At 34.2% G+C, this 27,051-nt stretch overlaps 1 protein-coding gene across 1 annotated transcript in view; it reads right to left on the bottom strand.

The window, feature by feature from the left end:
- The window catches only part of rst (roughest), a 133,390-nt gene that overhangs the window by 87,269 nt on the left and 19,070 nt on the right, over positions 1–27,051 (bottom strand). The window contains exon 2 of the mRNA XM_067784175.1: positions 11,649–11,696. The gene's annotated coding sequence lies outside the window, so the exon portion shown is untranslated. The remainder of the gene's footprint in view (positions 1–11,648; positions 11,697–27,051) is intronic.

Raw genomic sequence — 27,051 nt, 5'->3', positions numbered from 1 at the left:
AATTATTAACAAAAAAAATCTACTCTAAAGTAGCTACTTCACTCACTAAAATAGAGGAAAGCAGGTGGGGACAAACAAACTTACTAACTAAGTGCTATCAAAAACCATCCGCATACTCATCTTTAGATACATTGTATGAATCGTATGTACTTATGTTGTGTGTATGTATTATGCAAATATTTCATAGATATCTCTTCAAAGTTTGTTTATCATTCGTTTCGGATTGTGTTTGCTATTTGGTAAAACTACAAAAAATTGTGTAATAAAATGGAATGAAGCAGTAACAAAACTGAATGAAGCTGGGCTCCAAGAAATGCTGAGACAAGAGAAAGTTGAGGAAGAATGAAAAGAAAATGTAGACAACTTTGAAGCACTTTTTTAGAATGTGACACCAGTGACATGACAAGAAAGGATATTGAGGACACACAAACACATTGTAATTGTTTAAATGTATCTGTGCTGATTGTACGACAATTGAGGCTGTTAAATCAGCGTCGCATTGCTTCTTATCACATTTTGACATTTAATCAGCAATAAGCCGTGCTGCTAAGGGCGTACGATAGCGCAATCAGGCATTCAAAAGTAAGTGGCAGTGTTGAGGCTTGTACACAGCCGAATCGTGTGCCCTACCAACAATGATGAATGGGTGGTCGCAATCGCTTACTGCAAACAATGTGGGCAGAATTTCCTTCAGCAAGTAAGAGAAACAAACTTCTTATGCATATGTACATAGTCTACATTTGATACAGTCTGCAGTCTGCCTGGCAGCTTAGAACAGACGCCATTTTTTGCGCTATAAAGCTTTTGTTTATTCGGTTCTTTATATCTATGAGTTTAGTTAATAGAATCTTTTGTATACGAGTTGCAAAAGAACACCGAACAAACTCGAACCGCATGCTTAAGATCTGTACATTCGTCAAATTTTAATGCACCAGAATGACAAAATTCCTAAAACTGAGGAAAATAGTTATAAAAATTGCGACAATGTTAACATATAAAAGTAATTAAGAAAATTTTTGGAAAAATTTCCTGTCTTTGCATACAACTTATTATTTTTCATCAACCTTTTAGAATAAAAATTTCAAACAAAAATTTATTCAAATGTAAGAATTTTTTTTTCATTTCATTGTTCCACCGAACAAGAATTCCCCACCTCATTTACTCAATGAAATTTACCTGTCACCTCTTAAAATAAAAATAATATTTCGACTTGGAAACGATTTCCGATCTAGAATGTAAGAGTTGAACAAATGATGGCGTATTGGAGTAATGAGAGCAAAGGAAAGCAAAAAAAAAAACAGAAGGGAAAGGTGAGAAACCAAAACGGAAATTCGTACCAAAAGCGGACAGCGCGTTATCGACTTGTTAAGTTATTGTTGTTGTTGTAGCGATAAAAAATCTCCCCGAAGGTTTTGAGGAGTGATATCGCTGTTGATGGTTCTTTGCAGATGTAGATTCAGTACGTTGCGGTAATATCTCGGGAATGATTTAATAAGATCACATTGAACCTTCTAGGCTATCCTCACCCTAGTTTCATGAGGAACTTGGGGTAGCAAGAGCATCGCCTGCTAAATATGTGTTTGCTACATTCATATTTGCAACAGGATTCCTCTCGCGTAGGTGAAATTGGCACTTATTATCCTCGTTAATTTCACTCCTGGACAATAATCGATTTTTTATAGAAGTGTTAACAATTGGTTATTTATAACAACCATTATCGACGAGCTATCGGATTGTTATGGGTGTGTTATCCATTTCTTTTTAATGAGTTATCGGTTTGCTATCTATTTGTTATTGGCTTAGTGAGTAGGTATGGACGAGATATGGATGTGTTTTAAATTTGTTATCGATAAAAAACAGTATCGAAGAGCCAGCGATTTTTATCAACAGGTTATTGATTTTTAATCGATGATTTATCTATTTGTTGTCGAAAATGTATTGATTTTTTTTTATCGAAAAAGTATCGGTTTATTACAGAAAAGTTATTGGTTTGTTAACGAATTTTCGAATTACCTATTTTCTTATAGCGTGTAATCAATTTTGTATCGTATTATTATCGATGTGTTATCGACAATTTATCGGTTTGTTATTGAATTGTTAATGGTTAAGGCAACATTCTGAAGAGATCATTTACGGATCCCGCATAAGGCCACTAAAAATTGAGGAATTCCAGTACTATTCCCAATATTTAGTTGCCTGAACCGAAATATACAAAACAATATAGCAAAGTATTTTATTGTTTTGCATTCGCAAATATGTTCAAATGTTTATGTATGTGTATGTGTTCACTTAGAACCGAAGATGGTTTTTACTGATCGATTTCTTGAACTACGACACGCTACAAACCTGCTCTTACTCAACAATGTAGAACGACGAACTAAACGAACCTTTCCGGAGTTTGTGCCAAGACCATGACTCCCACACAAAACACTTGATAGCTCAGAATCCCTTTTATATTAAAGAAAGAGTTAACGCTTGACAAACCACTGCCCATCAATTTAACATTCATTTGTTTTTCAACTTGATGACAAAATATTACCCCAGTGTTTTTATGTTGGGGTGTAGAAAATATCTAACTCAACTCAATTCGTCACAGCATGTGGCGCCAGCGATTTGCAGTTCTGTTTGTATTTTTATTTATTTATTTTTTTGTTAATATCATTTACACAAGAACAAACGTTTAGAACATTTAGTAAAATAAACAAGTTCAGACTTACATATAAACTTAGCTACAAAATAGGCAACAATGTAAAAAATTGAAGGTTGAAAATATTGCCAAAATTTTAAGAAAATTAAATTTAAAATTTACTATGATTCGAATAAATGTTTGCTTTTGTCATGGGTAAGTGGGTCATTGAATATTCTTAAGAGATTGAATTCAGTTCATCTTTTGTTGTTTGTTAATTACTTGGCTTTTGATTCATCATGAATTAAGTATTTCATTCTTAAATTAACGATAGCTTTAACAAGGCGAAATTTCTGATTCATACTTAGATAATTAAAATTAAAAAATGACGTACACTGCGCTACATGAGTAAATTTGGTTCATGTTTTAAAACCAGAACCATTCAGCAGCTGTCTCTAAATTTTTCAGGGTGTTTTTGCTAAGAAATATTGGCTAGCAAAAAGTTAGCTTAGCATTAAAGAGACTATTCGGAGCCTATAATTTTTATAAGTTTAGGCAAAAAAAAAAAAGAAGACTTAACCGTGGTCAGTTTGGAATTAGAGTGTCTTGAAAACTGGATATGGTTGCTATCGCTCTCAATTTTTTATAGAATAAACTTCATCTCTATCACTTCGGTAAGATGTACTGAGCTCACGGCTAAAAAATTCGAAGTTTGTCACGTTGTCACATGGTGGTATATGGGTGGTTTTGCAATTTGGCGGTTACGACAGACGATATACTTATGTATGTACCACTAGCAGAAAAAAGAACATCGAAAGGTCTAGAAAAAACTTGTTAATCTAATTAATTGTGAGTTGTTTGGACAATAAAAAGAAGAAGGCACCAACCTTTCACCATGTATCACAATTTACGGTTTAAAAACATATATAGATCAGTTTTAATTTGATTTGGTAGTTGCCGGGATTTTTGAGGAACAACGTGATTTACGACGTGACTTAACAGTCAGAAGAACAACATGGCTCAAATCGCACTTCGTAATCACGATTACTTGTAATCGCAGGCGCGGAAACAATCACAGCTCCCGATATGCGGAACAATTAACTGCGTCAATGTGAATCAATGCTGATATATGTCGCAGTCGTAGTATACTAAGACATATTTTGCTAATAGTCATATTATAGCAGCTATTTGCACTTATGACAAGAGCTCTGACGAGGTTTGTGATCTTGTTTTGCAAAGCGTGATTGCCAACGGAACACAGATGTCATCACAGTCGGTAAGTCTGGCGATTCATGATACTTCAGTTTCTGTAACAAAACAAAATATTTATACGAATATTTGACAACAGATCAATTCAAAGTTGAATTTAATTTATGAGTACTTTTAAAAGTCCGGTGTCGCTGCACAGGATGAGGATTTCAAGCACTCTACTCAAGCTTAACTTAATTGGCGCTTAACCGTCTGAACGGTTATGGCCGTCCAACAAGGCGCGCCAGTCACTCCTTCGCTCCGCCAACCGCGCCAATTGGTCACACAAAGGGAGTTTAAATCGTTTTCCACCTGGTCCTTCCAACAGAGTGGGGGCTGCCCTCTACCTCTGCTTCCATAGACGGGTTCCGATAGAAACACTTTCTTGGCCGGAGCATCATCTTTCATTCGCATAACATGGCCTAGCCAGCGCAGCGGCTGCGTTTTAATTCGCTGGACTATGTTGATGTCTGCGTATAGCTCATACAGCTAATCATTAAACCTTCTTCGGTACTCGCCATCGTCAACGCGTAGAGGTCCATAAATCTTTCAAAGAACTTTTCTCTCGAACACTCCCAAAGCCGCTTCATCTGCTGTTGTCATGGTCCATGCTTCTGCCCCATATATCAGGACGGGTCCAATAAGTGACTTGTAGAGTATGATTTTCATTCGCCGAGAGAGAGTAACATTTATTTGCAAGATTGATTCTTCGCTGAATTTCAGTGCTGATGTTGTTGCTAGTGTTGATGTTGGTTGCGAAATAAACGAAGTCTTTTACTATTTTACTATTTTACTATTTCGAAATTATGGCTATGATAACAGATTCAAATGGTGGCTAATGATTTATGCAGACGATGTAGGAGAACGTGAGAAAAGCAACTCTAACTAGAAAGTGAAGAAGAACGTGAAGAAGGAACAGAAGAAGAAGTAGAATAATAAAATTATGACAAAGGTAGTAGCTCCAATGACCCAGAAGATGTTATCCGTAGTAGAAAAATTCAGAAATAATTTCAAATAAGTAGAGAATCAATCTATTTTGACGTTTAAATTTACCGAGTGAATTTGTACGATGCACGCTGGGGACGTTGCTATATTATGAAGATTTGAATATCTAATTCAGAAAAATTTTCTACATAAGACCTGATCAAATATTTTCTTAAAATAACGCATATACATATTTTGTGGAAATTTTTTGCTGGAGTTTTCTTCCCGTTTGTGTTCAATTCGAATTTTCTGATCTGGTCGTAACCTGGCCATTTATGGGTTATGATTGGTCGCAAGTCATCATCATCATTAACTGGCAGTGATTTTGACCGTTGTATAACAAGTAACGCTAGCTAGCACAGGCGAATTCAAATCTCTCCACTTGTCCGTTTCAAAGAGAGATCTCCTTCTCTACCTGTTCCCATGGACATACAGTTGGCATTACGAAGAGGACCATTCATCTTCAGAAAAACTTATCTCACATACATTTAGTGCCGTCCCATATTCTCTCGCTGTCTTTCATGACTTCGTACAGGCATGATGACAGACATATTGAGCGTATTTTTGTCTCAGAAGAGGGATGATTTTACTTTTCAATTAACTCTTTCTTGTTTGCAAGAATCCATTTCCGTGGATTTTTTCGTTGACATTGTTTTCGCCGTTCCCAAATACTCGATTTTATTTTCATCAATAATGACGTGGCTGTCAGAAATTACATTGCACTGGACTAATTATGTATTTTGAGAATCTGTATTCCTGGACTTATCGAAAGCCGAGATTACGTTGCAAAAATTTTATAAAATTTAGAGACAAATGTATTAATGTGTTATTTTTTCTTAAATTGAATTTAATAATTATCATTTTGTAGAGCAATTCAAAAATATTTTATAAAAACAAGAAGCTTAATTTAATATGCTCTTAAAATTTTCAAACAAATAAATCCTCAAGACTCAACAGTAAAATGCCACTCCGAATATATATTTGTAGGTATGTGTATTTACATATTTTATAAAAAGTTATTTTCCAAATGCAACTTTACTAATTTATTTACAAGCATTTCCCAATACAAACTCACATTGGAATCCTAAAGTGCATACAAATACACTTTTGAACTCTTGTAAATTTGCTTTTCTAACTGCCCTTGTAGAACAACATTTTTTGCTTATTTTTTTTACTCACTTTTGCCTACATTATTTTTACGTAATACGTCCTCTCCTAAACCTCAATGTGGGTTGTTCAACTCTGGAAGCAACAGTAATAGCACTCTAGATGAACAATACAAATCCACTACAATGTATGTATATTTGTATGTATGTATATGCATAAATATGAGTAACTATATGTGAATCCACTGTGTGATCCGATTAGAGACAACATGTAGGTGCAGTACTTGGCATAAAACACAAATCACACTAGGCAACCAAGCCAACATCCAAGTTGAGGGGTGTCCCATTCAAATAGACTCGACGAGCATTCAAGTTGACACAAAACCAATATTGTTACCATTGCCTTATAACTGTCAACATCAGCTGTAACAACAGCGAATACAATAGTAGTAGCAACAATATCAGCATCTGTTTTAAAGGTAGCAACAAGGAACGAACGGTAGCAATAGCAACAGTAGCTGTGCGCATACAACAAAAACCATTGAAGCCAATAGATAGAATAAAGCAACAACACACCACATAATATTTGACAATTTTGTAAATTTGCCTGGTGAACGAAGTGTCAGTCAAAAAGACAAATATTCGGCTAAAGACAAGCAGCATGAATGCCATGATTGACACCACGTGTGGTAGGTAGTGCTGCTGTTGTGGGTTTGAAATTAGATGAGGTGCATAGGCAAAGAGAAGGTTGAAACAATTTGACATAACTTTATGTACCACATATGAAAATTGTCAGAATTTTTGTGTGACAAGTACTTAAATATAAGGAAATATGGAAATAGCGTATTTATATTTATATTTATGTTTGAATGAAGTTCAAACGCCGCTCATCCTCTAATAGGAATGATTGTGATTGCCATTCATGCAAGCATCTCGTATATATGTAAATATCTTTACTATGTTTCATTAAAATTTTATTACATAAAAATCTCATTACGACATACCGTCAATCAACTTCTGCTCACCCAAGCTTGTTGTAAACTCAAGGGGTAGGTAGCTTGAGTTAAACCCTATAAATTTTCAACTAATTAAATGCGCTAAAAATTCTTATTTGATGCCTACCCCTAAGGCTTGAAGTAGAAAATTATTTGCGGTTTTGAACTGACCCAGGTTATCAGCTTTTCTGCTTATGTCGTTATTTTTTTAATGCAGTTTACAAAAACAAACTCTACTGGAGACAAGTAATTCTAACGTGAATACCCCTATTGTCTCTTTAAAAATATACTAACCTGAGTCATACCTCGCCCGTTATCTCGTAAGTCAAATACAATTTACAAAGCCCAGCACACATAAAACTTTAACGAAATAATTGGCGCTAGTAAAATCAACAAAACGGGTTTGTTCTTCTCAACTTAACAGACGTTCGGAAAAACTGATCACATTATGACTAATTAAACCGATTTTTTTGTCAAAATAAAACAAATTTTTTACACGTTTCAACAGAAGATGAACCGTTTGTCTAAAGCTAACAATATTCTGTAAAAATTTCAAAATCTCGATCAATATAACTGATTTTTCTGTTCAAAGAACTGATTTCTTCCGTAATTTCAACAGCGATGTGCATGGCAACAATTGAACGGAACATATATTGTGGTGCTTTTAGCACTGCCATCTTCTTATAATAGATTCATATTGTAACGAATTTACTGAAAATCCTCTTATTTTCAACCTTCTGCTAAGTTCGAATCACTAAACTGCTGAATAAATAACTCCACTATTCAATAATGCAAAATGGCCTTTATTAAAGTACTTCACAATAACACTTATACTTCGCTTGCTGATAGCTTGCTTAACTCAAACTGATTATCGCGCCTCTACTGTTGCTGCTTTTATACTGTGTGATTTCCTCGTTGCATCTTCTAGGCGCTTCCAGAATTGACTTAGTTATTGGTATATAATTATAACTACAGACGCACGTGTGTAGCTCTCATATGCGCGTGCATTTGTGAGCGACACTTCCACAATTACAATTGCATACCTTTAGGAGCATCTCAGATAAGATATTTGCATGTGTTTGTGCGTTGCTTCCCCGCTGCGTGTACGTTCATATGTGTAGACGTAATGATTGATTCGTTTATGTAGATACATAATGATTGATATATCGATGTGCATACAAGCCACTCTTAGCATCGGCTTAGAGATGACAGTGCCTCTTAGTGTTGCTAATATTCGTAACAATATGTATATTCGAAAGAAGAACTTCTTTAAAATTATCAAGCCGTTAATATTTTTTTGAGCGGTAAATCTTTTGGATAGGATTACTCCTTTTTGACTCAAAATGCTGGCAGGGTTTCTACATGTATGCTGTATGATATCTACACACTTTCAACTGTATTAACGGATGGACTAATCAATGTTTGACAATATGAGTTGAAGGGAAGTGATTTTTCTTTTGTTATTATTTTCCACTACTGTTGTAATAGAAAATTTCCAAATGAATCAAATTGTTATAAAAACGTTAGTATTAACAAAAAAATTAAAAACAAAAACTTGAAACCCAAATAAATTTTTGTTTCAATTTGTTAGATGATTTAAGAGAAATGTCAGAGTCTTAGATAAAAAAATTGAAGCTGTACTCTACTTTACTTACTCGTACTTTAGGCAGTACTTGTGCATATTAAGATCTGAAATGTTGTGAGACTTTTCCTTGATTTTTAATTATAATAGTGTGCGTTGCATGCCTCTGAGGAGATAAAGACCAAGTTTGCCGAGGGGAAATTTACAGATATATATTCTAGCATTTAATACTTTTATTAGTCCCCCCACGCTGGCACGAAACATTTGTGTCTGTAACAAAATGCACTGAAACTTGTCATTGCAGTACTTGATGTTAAGTAGTCATATACAGCTTAAAATACTTCTACTAACTGGCTTTTCTAGTTGTTCTAAACTATTTCTCAATGTGTCATATATGCGTTTGTAGTTTGCGTTTTTGATATTTCTAATAACTATACAAAGTAATTTGTACATAAGTGTTTAGGTATGCAAAGATACATTTGTACATGAATTCGAGTGATATGAAAGCCGATTATAATTAATTATAAGGGCTTCCTAAAATGGTTTATTGCATGCTACAAATGTGGAATGATATAAAGAGGATGCAACGAGAACGTAGGGTAAATATCTAAACATAGCTTTTGCATGAGAAAAAACAAAAACAAAAAATATGCATTTTGATTTAAATAAAAAAGCCAGTTAACTTTTTAATAATTAAAGCAAAACTACAAAAATTTGTTTGAATATTTTTTAATTGAATAATATAAATTGATATTTTTTGGATGATAAATAGAGAATTAACAATTTCGAGTACGGTTAGGATAAACTGGAGTATTTATTGTTTTACGTATACTAGATTCACTTTGGGATCTTCTAATGAACAATGGTTCGAGGTATCTGGTATGAGCTGCATGTGAGATATGATTCGTTTTCAAACTATATAATATGGCGGCCGCCGTGGTGTGATGGTAGCGTGCTCCGCCTACCACACCGAAGATCCTGGCTTCTCGCCCCGGGCAAAGCAACACCAAATTTTAGAAACAAGGTTTTTCAATTAGAAGAAAATTTTTCTAAGCGGTCTCGCCGCTCTGCAGTTTTTGCCAGGCACTCCGACTGTATTTCTTCCATGAAAAGCTCTCAGTTACAACTTATCTGTCTTGCAGATGTCGTTCGGTATAAAACAAGTAGGTCCCGTCCCGGCAATTCGTAAGGAAAATTAAAAGGAGTACGACACAAATTGGAAGAGAAGCTCGGCCTAAAACCTCTACAGAGGTTATCGCGCCTTACATTTATTTTTATTTTTTGATAATATGGGGTCAAACTTAGTACATATGTTACTACTGTACCAATATTGGGACGGTCATATTTTGAATAAACAAAATGGTTATATTCTCTTCCTTCTATCCTGTAAAGTATTGTTATTGATTACTTATTTGTAGAATTGAATATATAATAACCAAAACTGTGTGTTTCTTTTAAATATTCATTAAATGACTATGCTAAAATTAAAATAAATTTTTTAAATACTTTTATAGTGTGTTGAGTCATTACCGTTCTGACTACCCAAAACCAAAATTATATTTACACTGGCGTCAACACTTTTTCGGTATAATTTCTGGATAAGTTAATTATTTGGGTCAATACCTCGAAACCCTTTTGAGATGTTGAACATTGTGATAATTTTTGTACATTTCTGAACTCTAAATTTGATACCCATATTGTGCAAAGCAAATTTTTATACTACCTAGATCACATTTACAAATAGTTTTTCAAACTAATAAAAAGAACAAATTTTTCCCTAGGTCCTACAGATATGAGTGTAAATTTTCAGGAAGATCAATTTAGTTGATTAGATTTAAGGCACTGCTAACATTTGCAATTACTCAGGCAGAGCTTCTTTTAAATTTCGCAGGCTTGAAACTGGTTTCGTGGTAGCGTGCTCACTTACCATACATCAAAATCTTTAGAAAAAGTTTTTATCATTTAGAAAAAATGTCGAGCGGTCACACTGGTTTTTCATACACTTCTGACGTATTTCTATCATGAAAAGTTTCTCAGCGAAAATCATCTGCTTGCCGGTGTCATTCGGAGTAGGCATAAAATAAGTTTGTAGGTGCCGTCCCGCTAATTTGATGAAAGAAATAAAAAGAAGTACATTGGAAGAGAAGTTCGGCCCGAAACTCCTCGAAAATATTTCGCAGAAAAGTTTGGTAAGCGATTTCGCTTATTTTAACAGCACTGGCTAAAAGTGTATTATCTTCGTTTTATTTGTTTGAAACTAATAATTGGCTTTCATTATTTAAAACGACTGACATCAAAAACTGACTGAAACTGAACTTAAACTTTTGTTGTAGTGCGTGTTCAAATCCCACTCCCGGGAGAAAAGACTTTGAAGAGATTTACGAGGTATAATCGAAACAGCTGTCTCCTTGTCCGTCCTGATATCACGTTGTTCAAATTTTTCCCAAATTATTAAATAAATTAAATAAATAACAAAAAATTGCTTCATATAAATGTTTTCATATATTTAAAAGCAATTAGGGCAATCCCTGCTTAATTCATACAAATAAAATGAGTTTCATTCGAGGTCGAAAGCGTTTCCCGTAACGTCACATAACAGTTTCGAAGTCGATAAAGCAGTATGAGTCAAAACCCAAGCTAAAGTTTTGTGTTCATTTATTTCACAAACCGTTTCATTATTTCCATTTGTTGCACATAAGTAAATTGATGTGACTCCAATTGGCAAACGGAAAATAATGCCAGCATGTGGTCAAATGAAGTTTTAATATCAAATTTGTCATACCGTTGGACAATTTCCCTATTCACGGATTCGAAAAACTGTCAAGTGTTATTGTAGTCAAAATGACAAGTTTTGCCGTCAAATTTGACCTGCTGAAAAGCAAGCAATGCCTTGACACCAAATGAGCAGCGCGTCAGTTTAGTCAGTTTTTAGTGCCAGTAAATTTGACCTTATAAAAGTCAAGCATAAGTTATTTATTCTCATTTTCAGGACATATTAAGATAGCTTAAATTATAGAAAGTTTGAGCTGAGGTCGAAATTATTCAAGTAGTACTACTATATTAGTAATATTAAAAGATATGAACATTCAATTTGCTTTTAAACTTACCTCAATGAATTGCCTTTAAAGCACTTGGTCATACGTTGTCCGAGAAAGCTGAAAAAATAATAATAATCGAAAAAACCAATTAATAATATGCATTTTATTTAAGGTTGGGACTGCCCATCCCTGTGTAGAAGAAATAATTATGTGCATTGAAACCTCAGTATGTGACAGAAGCAACACGTTCACCCAATAATACGTTTTCAGTTCAGTTCTTATTAAGTCACTATATAAAAAATACAACTAGAAGTAGCTAAATATTATTTTTCTTTAGCTTTCATTTATTACTCGGAAGACTCGCTCCCAAATATCAGACGCGATTTTTCTGCAGTCCATAGCATCGTTAAAATTTTTCCAAACCAAACCAAGTCTTTTTACGTCATATTGATTTTACCGTGGCTTCGGCCTTTGTATGGCCCAGTACTCTATCCCTCTACCGCAGAAATCATAGTCCCAATATACATATGTGAAATATTTCAGTGATAAGACCAGAAATCACTCTTACTGCAGATCCCATACACGTTTAAAGAACAAAGATTGCCCTTGCTTTCTTTAAACTGAAAATTGATATCAAGTCTTGATGAATTTTTGTCCCAAGTCAATATTAACATATTCTATTCTATTCTATTCTATTCTATTCTATTCTATTCTATTCTATTCTATTCTATTCTATTCTATTCTATTCTATTCTATCTATTCTATTCTATTCTATTCTATTCTATTCTATTATATTCTATTCCATTATATTCTATTCTATTCTATTCTATTGTATTCTATTCTATTCTATTCTATTCTATTCTATTCTATTCTATTCTATTCTATTCTATTCTATTCTATTCCATTCTATTCTATTATATTCTATTCTATTCTATTCTATGCTATTCTATTCTATTCTATTCTATTCTATTATATTATATTCTATTCTTCTATTCTATTCTATTCTATTCTATTCTATTCTATTCTATTCTATTCCATTGTATTCTATTCTATTATATTCTATTCTATTATATTATATTCTATTCTATTCTATTCTATTCTATTCTATTCTATTCTATTCTATTCTATTCTATTTTATTATATTATATTCTATTATTCTATTTCATTCTATTCTATTCTATTCTATTCTTTTCTATTCTATTGTATTCTATTCTATTGTATTCTATTCTATTATATTCTATTCTATTCTATTCTATTCCATTCCATTCTATTATATTCTATTCTATTCTATTCTATTCTATTCCATTCTATTCTATTCTATTATATTATATTCTATTCTATTCTCAGATAAAATACACACACATTGTACGAAATGTCAAACAAGTGACTAAAAATGCAATGCGAAGCCATCTTGTGGTATTCTTTCGCATTTAGAGGACTTGTCTTTTCTTCAGCGCTTTTTAACCAGCGCTTTAACCAAAGAAAGACCTTGCTCTCTGTTTATACTCGCAGGGTATATTAATTTTGTTCGCATAACGGTACCCCGTAACGGCATAAACTAATCGAGATAGATATAGACTTATATATATCAACAAATTTGCTTCGTGCTCCTATTTGTTTTTTCCTACAAATTGGCGGAATGGGACTTAATTGTTTTATGCCGACTCCGAACGGCATCTGCAAGGTAGATGAGTTTTCACTGAGAGCTTTTAATGGCAGAAATACACTCGGAGTGCTTACCAAACACTGCCGAGCGGCGACCGCGCTTAGAAAAATTGTCTTCTAATTGAAAAAACTTGCTTCTAACGTTTTTGATGTTGAACCCAGGATCTTCGGTGTGGTAGGTGGAGCACGCTGCCATCACACCACGGCGGCCGGCACGTAAACACGATATCTTGAGTAAATTTTGAGGTATTTTAATGAAATTTGGTATGTAAGTTACTGGCCACTTATCTCAGAAAATGAACGAAATCGGACTATAACCACGTCCACTTTTTCGATATCGAAAATTTCGAAAACCCGAAAACGCGATAATTCATTACCAAAGACGGATAAAGCGATGAAACTTGGTAGGTGGTTTGATCTTATGACGCAGAATGGGAAATTAATATAATTTTGGACAATGGGCGTGGCATCGACCACTTTTAAAAGAAGGTAATTTAAAAGTTTTACAAGCCGCAATTTGGCAGCTGAGTATGTAATGTTCGGTTACACCCGAACTTAGCCTTCCTTACTAGTTGAAAAGAGTGTTTTTTACTCAACACTCCCCTATACTTCTTCAACCCTCCGAACGATATTACCTTAATCAAATGAGTAAGCCGTAAACTTCCCTTATCAGGGCGCATGTGTTTACATTTGCTTAGCAATATTTCAAAACGTAAAACTTAATTTCACGCATATGCTTTTTAAATCTTACTTTCATATAGTATTACCGCTTTAAGCTTTCGGTGTTCGTTTTGATTACTTATTCTCTTTTTAATTTAGCTAAAATTGTTTTATTATAAGACATTCAATGCAGCTGACGGCCAAATGCGACCCCTTCTGATAATCGAATGCTTTAACCACAATTGAATCTTTAGCCATATACGACAACATATACCCACCGTTTCTGCTTGTGTTTATTATATATTCTGTATATATGTGTTTACTTTATTACTTTTGCATTATTTATAAGCATTTTAACGCAAACACTCAGAACGTACCACAACAACCCTTATCAAATTTCGAGCTTAAATTTTTGTTTCATATTGAATTGAATACTTTTATAGTTATTTCACTTACGAAACTATCCTATTTAGAAATTTCTATTTGTTTTTTTTTTGCATGTCGATTTCATACTTTTGGTTGATTCATTTCTCTTGGAATGAATAGAAATACCATAAAGTGGCGCAACAGACTAATAAAAAAATTTACTTCACAGCTAGAACTAGTTAGATTAGTACTAGGCAAGTTTTTCATTGCTGCCAATATCACTTCATAACTACCCCGCTTCAAACATTTGATTTTTCAACCTATCAAATTTGTGATGCTTTATTTCAGTTGGCGTCATCCAAACAGTGATGCTGGGTTTTCACTAGGTCAAATTTAACCATATCAATTATAGCAGTTCGTCGTACGACGCCAAATGCGTTTGCTGTTTGTTTTGACTACAAACTGATTATTTAACTTATCAATTAGTGCAAATGGAGGTATGAGAAATAACGGGAAATGATACCCCTGGGTTTTGAAATAAATGACGACAAATTTTAGCCTAAGTGTTGGCCACACACTGCTTTATCGATTTCGAGTCAGTTATGTGACATAATGAAAGAGCATTTGACCCCAAATGACTAGCGGCTAAGTGTAAAGCAATTTTTGATATCAATCGTTTTGATTTTATGAATACCAAGCATATGGGCATAAGGTGAAAAATTTTTGACAGATAAATGCCCTTTTGTTTAAGTTTGACTTTAATGCTTGCCTTTCACTAGGTCAAATTTACAACAAACCTTGTTGTATCAATGTAATCGGTTTGCCAGTGCCGTCCGTTTGGACTATGAAGTGATAATTAAAATGGGAATTAAGTGAAACTGCTTACCTGTATGGCGAGTTTGGCATTCAAACTTCATTTACCAATATGTTGGCAATTTGGATTTGCAGCGTCAATTTATTATGTGACAGTGTGTCAATCAACGGGAAATAATACGGGTTGTAAAACAAATCAACATAAAATTTGAGGTTAGGTAATGAAAACACACTGCTTTATCGACTTTGAGTTAGTTATATGGCATAATTTACACACCTTTGACACTAAATTACCAGCGGGTCAGCTTGAGGCGGTGTTTTCTGTGGCTCATTTTGAGGTCATGAAAACCAGGCTTAAGAATAAAAAACTGTTTTATGTAGTCAGTGTAATGTTTTATAAGATTTTTGTTTTTTCTTGAAGATTAACTAGTTCAAAATTTATTAACCTAGGTGTGGTATCAATAGGCTATACAGATTTAATTCGTTTCCAGTGCAAATAAGCAATAACTTGAGTACTGTACCCGACGTTTCGATAATGGTTATAAGCATCTTTATGGGTTTTTGTGAACAATAATTTTCCTTTTTCTATTTTAGAAGTATTTCAAAATTCTGATCGTTCTATAATCTTAAACGTAAAGGCATATTTTTTAAATGCTCATTTCTCAACCTGGGATCATATGAAGGCAAATTGTTCCTTTCTCAACCCCTACGCCAAAAACATCTCTAAAGATAAACAACGTTGTTAGTAAGATTGAAAATTTTATACTTTTAAGCCTTTTGGTTTTTTTGTTCATTATTGAAGCAAGTATGCTTAAGGTTTGAACATCCTCTGCAGGATGACTCCAATGTACCTTATTATCTCCGGAAAAATAATAGCAACTGCTTCAACTTTTTCAAAAATTTCCTTGACTCAATTTAATAAAGCTTTTTAAACAACATACACAATCGATAATTTGGCTTAGCCATTATTGTTTGTAAATACACTGTACAACATATTGATAAATTTTGCTGAAGAGACTTATAGTCCAGTTCGTCTAATTCACTTTTAGTTTGATATATAAAGACTAAAATAGTCACGATATGACTTTCAGCCATGTCTGCTAAGTCCTGAAGTATTTAAGATTTTGTCCCCATGGAATATTAGTTCTTATAAAATAAGTCAAATTTCATACTAATACTTGGTAACTCCATCTTTTCTCCTTCCACCACTTTTCCACATTTCTCCCGAAGGCACCAGGTTGCTGCTACGTGTTGTTGCAACATGCTGCTAAAGATTTATGCCGCATTTTCAGCTCTGTGATAAAAAAAAACTACGGAAGGACTAATTGTCTCACCAGCAGGCTAGGGGCTTAGAATACACCCCCGGCAGATATGACTGTCGAAAGAAGCTACTTAAATACACAAATGATTCAAGGGGTTGTGTAGCGCAACCTTCAAGAGGTTGCCAGCGTAATTTATAACTTTTCCAACCCGTAATTTATAATTTTCCCGCATAGAAGCAGGGGATGGGAGATGAATGGCCTAGAATGTTCAATCTGGTCATATTAAATCGTTCCCAATATGGTCGGGCTTGAACCTTAATTGTGCTTGTTACCGGAACGTACCGGATCTATATCCGGCAAAGGACCATCAACATCGATAACACTTCCCACGACCTTCAGGGAGTGTCTTTATCGCTACAACAACAACAACAGAGACCAATCGTGGAGAGCTGAAATGTTAGTATGAGATGTTAAGCTTTGTACAGGGAGAAATATTTTCTAGGACACCTAAGTTGTAAGTCTTCAAGATTTGTAGCATTTTGCCCAAACGTCACTTGTGACCTCATAATCTTTAAGTGCAAATAAAAACAACTCAGGCATGCTGGGATATGAGAATGCTCTTTTTAAAGCCACAATTGTTATTCTGTTGCTAGAAAAGTTCTTATTTCGTATTTCAAGTCAAATTTGTAAGTGGTGATAAAAGTATGGTATTTATATGTTAAATATAACAAATTTTTAAAAAAGCGTATAGCTTGAAAAAGTCGTAAATGCATGAGCCCAAAACCAGTGGTACTCTAAGTTTGTAATTAAATAAAATTCATTAAATATAACAGATTTTTCTTAATTAAAATAAAATAAATTTTCTCATAAAATATTGCAAATTTTTTCGGAAAAATTTATTTTCTTCCTTAAACGGTTCAAATATGATCCAAAGATGCTACGAAGCTAAAATTAAATTTAAATGTCATTTCTTTAAAACTAAATAAGTGAATCGCATAGCTGATAGCGTAAGTCGTTAAATAAAATTTAATGAATCAAACTACAGTAACTATTCTGGGCCAAGATAGCTCGCATGTAACCCGAGCAACTACCTTCTAAGCTACTACTTCGGCACTTGTTTAGAGACAGTTGATTTTAATGTAGGGTAGCAACAAAGTACGTTTGCACGAATGTCCATGTCCTTAACTAACTTGTGTTAGCCCTTTTTATGCAACTTTATAAGTACGTTACAATTTTAGACATCTTTCTGTTTGGGCTTTGTTTTACTTTTCACCACCCTCACCCATATACACATATATGTACGTAAGTACACAATTTTACTCACAAAATGAGTCATACAAAGCACTGAGAAACAATGTTTCTAACATTGAGCAGGCGAAAATGCTGGCTCATACTTTCGTCTATTACCCCAACATTTGTATCATTTTGTACCTACTTGTTGTTTGATATACATATATATATTTTTTTTTTATTTCTATTTTCTATTATTTTTTTTTTTTTTCATTTTGTTACTTTGTGCCATTCGAAGCTTAGCGTTCAAACACTCCTTTCTGTAAGCTATTTTTTTTTCTTTCGGTTAACACCACCCACCCTAAATGAAAATAAATGGGTGCTTATAGCTTTTGTATTTTTGTCTTATACATAAATACGCAAGTATGTATGTCTGTATGCATAAAAATACTTAAGCGACCAACTTTGTAGAAAAGCAGTCGATGAACAGGGCTTTATGCACTTTCATTTGCATTTACTTAACATTTTTGCATTCAATAGCACACTAGAAATCAATAATCTACGATGGGATTGTTTATTTTAGTTTTACTTAAATATTACTTAAATATACACATTTTTACAATTTTACTTAAATATACACATATCTATTTTGATAAGTACGAACAAGAAAGAGCATAAATAAATAAGCATGAATCGGTAGCCAAACTCATCTGGTATTAAGTTTCAAGTATTTGAAATTTTCCAGTATAGGTATGTATGTACTTAAAATATTACCTTCGAGCTAGGGGTATTCATGATGCTGAGAAATTAATTACTGGAGATCCAATATATATTTTATCCCATACAAAAAAAAATTTGGTAAGCGCAACCGAATTACAGATAAATTCAACGGAAATTTCTGTCAAATTTTATCCAGCTATTGAATTAACTTCTCACAAATGGTTGATTCTGAATTGACCGCTTCAAAAGTCAAATCAACAAAAAAAATTATAAGATATTTAAAATGAAAAAATTCATTTAAAAATTGACAATTATTACTATCACCCTACGAATATGTACCAGTGAATACTGTTGGAATAACAGATTTTCGTAAATTTTTGGATTGCTGTGAAGGCTGTTGATATGGCACAGATTCCTGTCGCAACATGATCATAAAAACAAAGTAGTGAGCTCCATGACCGCAAGTTTATCTTTGAAATTAGCTGATATATTTGCATAACATTGACAGTACTTTGCTGTTGAAATTACCAATGATATCAGCTCTTTTAACAGAACAATAAGTTAGATTGATTGAAAATCTGTAATTTTTACAGAATATTGTTAACTTAAGGCCAACAGGTTATCCTCTGTTGAAATGACTAAGCAAATTTGTGTCATTGACAATAAAGCTCGTTTGAATTAACTATAAAGCAATGCAACTTAACGGGATTTCGGTTAGTTCAAGAACAGCATCCACAATTTGTTGATTTTTAATTCCGAACAGAGATCCAGTAACAAAAATCTATTCCGGAGCAGTTCTTCTTGTACGTTGTCAAAAATCTCACCTGTTTACAGTCATTCTCAGACATCATTTTAAAGCGCAAGGGTAACACTTACATCTGGACTCTACTTTGCAGTCTACGGTACCCGCGTAGGCCACTATGATGCCATCAAAATGTAATTTTTTTGCGGGTGTGTATCAAATATCAAGCTTCCAAGAGGGTATAGAGACCTATCTGCTAAATATTTTGAGTAACTTCTAAAAGCCCGATATCTAACTATAGAAACGCGTTATAGTCAAAGAAAGTTGGAGTTTACAGATGAAAATGTTCTTTGCTTGGATATGCCAAACACCACCTTTCTCGTCGTTCTCACAGAAGATGAACATCTGTAATAATTGCATGTTGGTATAGATTAACCTAAACAAGTCCAAAAGCGAAATAAACAAATGGGCTGTTATTAACTGTATTCTGATGGCAGCACTAAAAAATTGTGTTTTATCAGTTTCACGAAGAGGGGGCCCTCAGCTATCATTAATAGCTGTGGTTTTTTTTTATATCTATAAACGTTTACGCTTAAACTTTATATGGACTGCTAAGCGTCAAACTTTAAATATACCTCTGCAACATACAATTCATACTACTAAATACGCATTATACTCAGATGTAACTGAAATATGTGTCTATGTTTCACCACCATGTTACACTAATTCTATGTGTGTCCGCTATTCATCGCAACTGATTCAGCTATATGTTATACATTATGGCCACCAGAGGTTCGTGTCTCCGATTTTAGGTACACCCTGTTCTGTAGCTAGTTATTTAATCACTGCCGCTAGATTGGTCTCCTAAGCATTATCTAAGCGAGGATAAGCGTTTTTTTTACGCGCAAACGTAAACGTATACGCATGTAAAAAAAACACGGCTAATATGACGGATACGGGTGCCAAAAATAACAAAACACACTAAACTCAAAAAAATATTTGTTGGGGTTAGAATATGCTCACGGTAGATATACCTGTCGTAAAAGGCGACCATAATACCATGGCTAACCAATCCACGAGTAAAGTGATTTTACTCGAAAGGGAGCAGGGTGGACACTGGTATCACCCTGTGGGACTCTTGGCATGGTCTTGCTTGCATTCGGGTATCATCTCCTGTCCTGGGATGGCCCCCTTGTGGGAGCATCGCGGTGGCTGTGGTTTCAAATAAGAGTTCACTTTATGGCACGCTCTGAGTAGACTTGTTTTCCCCTGGGGCGTGCAAACCCAAGGGAATTCGGGCTCTTGCTTGTCGCAGTATACCCAATTTCATTGAAAAACTGGCCCTGAGGGGCAGACGAAAGAGTTGGTCACATCTCATAATTGTGGCAACCGGAGTGTAAACCGTTGAGAGATGAGGAAACGTATATCTATCGTCTTTTGAGATGTTTGAAGCTGCTTTAGACTGCGTTGCGAATAGGAGGCGTTCGATTGCCACATCCAAAAAATGTGGCAGATTTGGCGTTGTCAGACCACTGCAGTGTAGCGGACTGCATTTGCAAAGATATTTCTGATGCAAGAAAGCCCCCCAACGCAGGTCTATGGTTCGAAAGGTTGACCACAGCCCTAAATTGTGGAAAACCGGAGCATAATTTTGGAGAATAAAGAGGAAGTTTATACAACAAGCGAGTTTATTGGAGCTGTAAGCCACAGTAGCAAAAAATGATGAATATGTTAGCGCGTATATAATGCAGATCAAAGTTGCAAATAAAGCTGAATAGAACGTTTGGCTGGGTTCAGTTGCAACAAGATCTTAAACGCACAAGTACCTGTGACTAACGAGATGTATCTTGATGCGCAAGTGGTTTAGTACCATGTTTAGTGAAGATGTATCTTGCGAGTGTTTTTGTCGTAAATACTTGTGAGTATCACTGTCTGTTCTGTATTAAACAGTTTTATTCACAAGGAGTTATATGACGTTCTCACTCTATGGAATATTTAAGTAGCTATTCATGCTGGAAAGACACTTGCAATGATTGATTACATCGGTAGTTGGTTCACAGCGAACGGGCGTTTTTGATCATAACAAGGGAGGGAGGTGCCGCCCTTGTTGGAGGGAGGTGCCGCCTTCAAGCAATGTCTGGGCAAAACCAGCTCCGTCGTCAACAAAGTATTATATATCGTTGTGACACTGCAGGACAGAAAAGGTTGGTCACATTCCTTAATTGCGACAAAAACACAAATCTCAATCTGATTAACTTGTTAGTCAGATGTCGAGATTTCAAAATCAAAGGTGCCATTAATCCGAAATGGAAGGGGAGGGTGGATAGTCCTCCCCGGCCAAACCAAGGCTGGTCGACTTGAACACCCAGCTCACCGATTGGTACCAACTTGTTGGGCCGAAGATCAACGGACATTGATCTGTGTTTGACACCGTGGGGTAGGTCTTCTAAATATTACTGATATAATTTCACTTGCAGATAAACTTTTTGATTTAATTAATAAACCACATTCTTCTAAGATGTCTTCAATAGCTAGTATTGAAAATAATGTTCTTACACAATGTGTAAAAAATTTAACTGATTTAACTACTACAATTTTTCAAAATTTAAATCAAATTACTACCGATATCAATGAATTAAAAAATCAATCTGGATCTAGAGAAAGAAATCAATCTAACTTCAGAAATTTGTCTAGATCTAGAAGTTTTAATAATGATAATAATATATGTTGGTATCATCGAAAATTTAAACATAATGCTTACAAATGTATTAAACCCTGTAATTTTAATGTAAATAAAAATAATCTAAATTTAAAATCAAATTCTTTAAACTAAACAAATCCGTTATGACTGTGGGTAATAATGGAATTAATAATCAATCGTCCCACCGTCTATTCATATTTGATAAATTCAATAAATTAAATTTTTTAATTGATACAGGTGCTATAGTTTCAGTTATTCCTTCTTCAAAATTTAAAACTTATAAACGTTTTTCTGACCTTAAACTTTCGGCAGATAACGGATCTAACATAGAAACTTTTGGAACAAAGCTTTTAAAAATTGATTAAGTGTTAGAAGAGATTTTGAATTCCCTTTCATTCTTGCAGATATTTCTACTCCCATTATTGGTGCAATTTTTTAGAAAAATTTGGTATTTTGGTAGATATTAAAAATAAAGAAATTACAGATTTGAAAACAAAATTAAAAGTTTCTGGATCTTCTGGTTTTTGCGATATATTTTCCCTTAAGATTCCTATTTCAGAAAATAAATTTACAAATATTTTAAATGAACCTCCTCTTATTACGCGTGAACCTAATTATACTGAAAAAGTACAACACAAAACAGTTCACCGAATAGAAATAAAAGGAGTATCTCCTTTTTCTAAACCTCGTCGTCTAGATCCTATAAAATTAAAAATAGCAAAAACTGAATTTGAATTTTTAGTCAAAACTGGTATCTGTAGACCTTCTAACTCTCACATCGCTTCTCCACTCCATCTGGTCCCTAAGAAAGATCCAAATGACTGGAGACCTTGTGGAGATTACAGACGACTTAATTTTATAACAATACCAGATAGGTATCCCTTACCTCATATTCATGACCTTAACATAGATTTAAAAAATAAAAAGATATTTTCAAAAATTGACCTCATTCGTGCATATCACCAAATACCAATGGCAGAAGAAGATATTCACAAAACAGCTATAACAACCCATTCGGAATGTTTGAATTCGTACGAATGCCATTTGGATTACGAAACAGTGCTCAAACATTTCAACGTTTCATAAACGAAGTATTTTCAGGTTTAGATTTTGTTTTTGTCTATATTGACGACATATTAGTAGCTAGTAACAAAGAGGAAGAACATATATAACATTTAAAAAAAGTTTTTAAAATACTTGAGAAATATAATTTAAATATTAAACCTACAAAATGTATTTTCGGAGTTAAAAAATTGGACTTTCTAAGTTATGAAATTTCTAGTGAAGGAATCAGGCCTTCTTTTGAACGAGTTGAAATTATTTCTAATTTTGAAAAACCTCTCTCAATTAATAAATTACAAAAATTTTTAGGTATGGTGAATTATTACCATAGATATATTAAAATGTTAGCAAAACAACTTAGTCCACTACATGAAATGTTAAATTTTGCTATCAAAAATAAACTTAAAGAATTAAATTGGACAGAAAAAACTACTTCAGCTTTTGAAAATGTTAAGAAACTTTTTACACACAAAACACTACTCACTCACTTTCATAAAAATGGTGAACTATCACTTGCTGTAGATGCATCAAATGTTGCAATTGGAGCATCTAGCAAAATCAGATTGCTATAATAGAGAAAAAGTGAAGATAGCTCACAAACCAATAAACACATTGCAAAATATTTTTAACAAAACGAAATCCGAAATTCCTAAAACAGAAAAAAGTAATATTGTCTATAAAATCCCTTGTAATGGAAACAAAACAGAATCATGCAATAACATATATGTGGGAACAACGAAAGCAAAATTAAAATCTCGACTAGCGCAACATAAATCCGATTTTAAATATTGTCATGAAACTATTAACCAAAAAACAGCATTAATGACACACTGTGCAACGAAGACCCATTTTCCAGACTTTGATAAAACGACGATACTCCAACAAGAAACCAATTATAACAAAAGATTTACACTGGAAATGCTGCATATAATTAACACACCGACCAGCATAAGAATGAACTACAAGACGGACATCGATAATTGCGCGAGCTCCTACAGACATTTGATAACAAACAGACGGACAGTACAAAACTCCGCGTTAAGCAGTGAAGACGCGTAAAATAATGTATGTAAATAATGTTGTTTATGAATGTTTGTTTTGATGTTAATTGTTATTTTTATTTTGTTTATGTTTCTTTATATTGTTATAGTTAATCCTGAAGACGGTTACAGTAGGTAACCGAAATATATTGAAGAAAAAAACTCAACAATTTTTGAAAAATTTTATTTACAAAATTGGACCTCAAGCCGGCAAGAAAATTATTTATATAAAATCTATGAGAAAAGAAGGCAGTTAGAAAATTCGTTTATGTATGTGGTACACACATCGATTTTTATTTTCATTTCTGTTATTATGTAAGAACTCATACATATCAATATGTATTACAAACATGGATACTCCCAACTTCCAAGGGAAACATCAGCTAGCAACTTTGCACCCTACGCGACCAGAACATGACAAACCAAACACTTGCTTAAGAAAATGTTCTACAATATCCTTTTTATGTTATTAATGCATAAGAGAGTAGACTACATGACGACGGTAGCTAAAATGAGGACAGCATTCTGGTCGATGGTATTGTTTGTCGTCAGCTTTGTCAAAAGATGTCTGGGCGTCAAGTAGACGCCAAGCTTATGGCGTATGAACCATGCAATAGTTCGTGATGGTGCCGCTTTGCGCTCGTTTAAGTTTTATGACACAATTGCTTAGGAGCGATGAAGTCAACACACAAAGTAACCCTTCGAACTCTACGCAAAACAACCCCGCAACCCTACACGTCTTTTGTTTAGTTTTTTTTGATATGTGGGAGGTACTAAGGAAGAAGAATACGGTAGATGTGTTGTGGCTAGATATCTTAAGGCGTGTGCTGAGTGGAATAAGTGGTAAGGACGGAGTCTTGCAAAACGGAGTGTTGCTACAACAACAAAAACAGCGGAGTTTTGCAACATCAGTTCACCGCCAGCCACGCTAACAGCACCAGCGATACCAATGAAAGCAGCAACGACATCACCACTTAAATATAACAAAATAGTTAAGACCAACATCAACACCATTCAGAATATTATATCCGGCCTGGGGTGAAGTATGTACATTTGGCATACATACATACACGTATAGCAAGCAAATTTAGCGCCTCAATTGTCATAAAATATGTTCAGTATGAGTTACTGTAATAATTTCTCAACAAGGAAAGGGCAAGAAGTCGATAAATATGATATAAAGATATAACTGGTGCTCAATTTACATAGGTATACATATCTATATTATATATATATCTACATCAGTATGAATACATAATTGTTGGTCGCCATGAATAAGAAATGTTGACGGAAGTAAATTTTCGATGCTGTGTATGAGCACAATTTTTATACTCAGCTGAGCAGAGCTCACAGAGTGTATTAACTTTGTTCGCATAACGGTAATCCGTAACGGCGTAAACTAATCGAGATAGATATAGAATTCTATATATCAAAATGATCTGTGCGAAAAAAGAAATTTATTTAGCCATGTCCGTCCGTCCGTAAACACGATAACTTGAGTAAATTTCGAGTTATCTTAATGAAATTTGGTATGTAAGTTCCTGGGATCGCTATTTAAAATGAACGAAATCGGACTATAACACGCCCACTTTTCGATATCGAAAATTTCGAAAAGCCGATAAAGTGCGATAATTCATTACCAAAGACGGATAAAGCGATGAAACCTGGTAGGTAGGTTGACCTTATGACGCAGAATAGAAAATTAGTAAAATTTTGGACAAAAGGCGTGGCACCGCCCACTTTTAAAAGAAGGTAATTTAAAAGTTTTGCAAGCTGTAATTTGGTATTCGGTGAAGATATCATGATAAAATTTGGCAAGAGGGTTACTCTTATTACTATATGTGTGCTAAATAAAAAGTAGCAAAATCGGATGACGAACACGACAACTTAAAAAAAAATTTTTAAGTCAAATTTTAACAAAAAATTGAATTTCTTTACAGTATATAAGTAAATTATGTCAACATTCAACTCCAGTAATGATATGGTGTGACCAAAACAAAAATAAAAGAAAATTTCAAAATGGGCGTGGCTCCGCCCTTTTTCATTTAATTTGTCTAGAGCACTTTTAGTGTCGTAAGTGGAAAAAAAATTCACCAATCCTTTTGAAATTTGGTAAGGGCATAGCTTCTATGCCGGTAACTGTTTCTCTGAAAATGGCCGAAACCGAATTTTATACACAGTCGACCGTCTGTCCTTCCGCTCGGCCGTTAACACTATAACTTGAACAAAAATAGATATGTCCTTGCTAAACTTAGTTCACGTACTTATCTGAACTCACTTTATATTGGTATAAAAAATGGGCGAGATCCGCTTATAACCACGCCAACTTTTCCGATATAGAAAATTTGGAAAAATGAAAAAAATGCCATAATTCTATACCAAATACAAAAAAAAGGAATGAAACATGGTAATTGGATTGGTTTATTGACGTAAAATATATCTTTAGAAAAACTTTTGCAAAATGGGTGTGACACCTACCATATTAAGTAGAAGAAAGTGAAAAAGTTCTGCAGGGCGAAATCAAAATCCCTTGGAATCATGGCAGGAATACTGTTTGCGGTATTACATATATAAATAAATTAGCGGTACGCGACAGATGATGTTCTGGGTCACCCTGGTTGACATTTTGGTCGATATCTCGAAAACGCCTTCACATATACCACTAAGGGCGACTCCCTTTTAAAACCCTCATTAATATCTTTAACTTGATACCTATATCGTACAAACACATTCTAGAGTCATCCCTGGTCCATCTTTTTCGCGATATCTCGAAAATGCGTCTACCTGTAAAACTAAAGATCACTCTCTTCTAAAATACTCTTTAATACCTGCCATTTAATACCCATGTCATATAAACACATTCCAGGGTTACCCTTGGTTCATTTTCCTACATGGTGATTTTCCCTTATTTTGTCTCCAAAGCTCTCAGCTGAGTATGTAATGTTCGGTTAGAGCCGAACTTAGCCTTCCTTGCTTGTTACAGCTGTGAAAGTTGGTTCGACGGAGATGAATAGGATGTTAAATTTGGTTGTTTAATATCTTTAAATGGTATTTCTCATATGAGCAGATGAGCGGATATGCGTTATATGTAAATATGTATATATGTACATGTGCATCCACGTCACATCATGACGCTAGTAGCGGAATTACTATGGAATCTCATAGGATCAACTTTTCGCTCTGAAGTAAACTTGGATGAGGCCTGCGGACT

This window comes from Eurosta solidaginis, chromosome 4 (genome assembly GCF_040869045.1).
Source record: "Eurosta solidaginis isolate ZX-2024a chromosome 4, ASM4086904v1, whole genome shotgun sequence".
In the NCBI taxonomy this organism is placed as follows: domain Eukaryota; kingdom Metazoa; phylum Arthropoda; class Insecta; order Diptera; family Tephritidae; genus Eurosta; species Eurosta solidaginis.
Note: the sequence above shows the minus strand (reverse complement) of the source record. Positions and strands in the feature narration are given on the sequence as shown.